Below are 1,480 nucleotides of genomic sequence, written 5' to 3' on the forward strand. Positions count from 1 at the left end.
GCTCTGAGCTAGCTGTCAGCACAGAGCCTGACGAGGGGCCTGAACCCAGAGCCGTGAGATCATGTCCTGAGCTGAAGTCAGACGCTCAACCGACTTAGCCACCCAGGCGTCCCCCCCTAATAAATTTTTTAAAAAAGTTTATTTATTTATTTTGAGAGAGAGAAAGACAGCATGAGTGGGGGAGGGGAAGAGAGAGAGAGGGAGAGAGAGAGAGAATCCCAAGCAGGCTCCGTACTGTCAGCACAGAACCCAAAACAGGGACTTAAACTCAAGAACCGGGAACCAAAATCAAGAATTGGATGCTTTACTGATTGAGTTAAGTTCTCTTACTAAGAAGCCATTTGAGGGAAAAGAGGGACGTGCATTTATTTAGCAAAGGAAGGAAATGGTATATTTTGATTATGTTACGTACATGTAGATTGTTTGACTCCAGTTAAGACCTAAGAAGATAGAATTTTGTAACTGGCTTAGAATTCCTAGTGGAAGCATCCTAGAACCATGGTATTCGATAAAGTCTCCGTTCAGAAAGGGTTACAGCCCCAGAAAGAGTTGTTACTCCAGAAGTCTTGTCTGTTACTCACTGAAGCTGAGTTTTAAGAGTAATAGGGAGGGGTGCCTGGGTGGCTCAGTCAGTTAAGCGTCCAGCTTCGGCTCAGGTCATGATCTCATGGTTCATGGGTTCGAGCCCCGTGTCGGTCTCTGTGCTGACAGCTCAGAGCCTGGAACCTGCTTCCGATTCTGTATCTCCCTCTCTCTCTGACTCTCCCTTGCTCGCACTGTCTCTGTCTCTCAAAAATAAAAACATCAAAAAAAAAAAGAATAGGGAAAGAGCGTTTTGTCTTATATGTAAGTATCAAATCACAATGTTCTATACCTGAAACTAATATATCTACTATACATCACTTGATCTTAGCCAAAAGGCTGAGAAGCGATCTACTATACATCAATAAAACAAAAAGAGTAATGGAGGGAATCTAATAATTCTAAACATACAGATATAGATAAACAACCCACACACACGATTCCTGAAATACCCTATATTTTCATCACTTGCCACAAAGTGGGTATAGTAGACGGATTGTGACCCCCCAAGTGCCAGTGTTGTAATCCCTAGAATGTGGGACTCCAGTAGATGACACAAGGATGAATTAAGGTTGCGGTTGGAATTAAGGTTGCTAATTAACAGACTCTGACATGAGATTATCCCGGATTATTCAGGTGAGCACAACATAATCCCAAAAGTCCTAGAAAGTGAAAGCGGGGGGGGGTGGGGGCAGAGCAGAGGCAGAGTGTCAGAGCTGAACAGCGTGAGTCAGTCTCCACTGGCAGTTACTGGCTTTGAGAATGGAGGGCTCTGCGGGCCAAGGAGGCGGGTGGCCTCTGCAAGGGAGCAAGACGGATCCTCCCCCAGAGCCTCTGGAAAGGAACGCAGCACTGCCAGCACCCGGATTGTAGCCCAGTGACACCCCGTGCAGACTTC

At 45.8% G+C, this 1,480-nt stretch overlaps 1 non-coding gene across 1 annotated transcript; it reads right to left on the bottom strand.

Moving 5' to 3' along the window:
• Positions 1-737: 737 nt before the first annotated feature.
• On the bottom strand, positions 738-933 carry LOC115292997. The gene has a single exon (XR_003909276.1). It is a non-coding gene; the product is annotated as a U2 spliceosomal RNA (small nuclear RNA).
• Between the last annotated feature and the right edge of the window lie 547 nt (positions 934-1,480).

Source organism: Suricata suricatta, chromosome 5, assembly GCF_006229205.1.
Source record: "Suricata suricatta isolate VVHF042 chromosome 5, meerkat_22Aug2017_6uvM2_HiC, whole genome shotgun sequence".
In the NCBI taxonomy this organism is placed as follows: Eukaryota; Metazoa; Chordata; class Mammalia; order Carnivora; family Herpestidae; genus Suricata; species Suricata suricatta.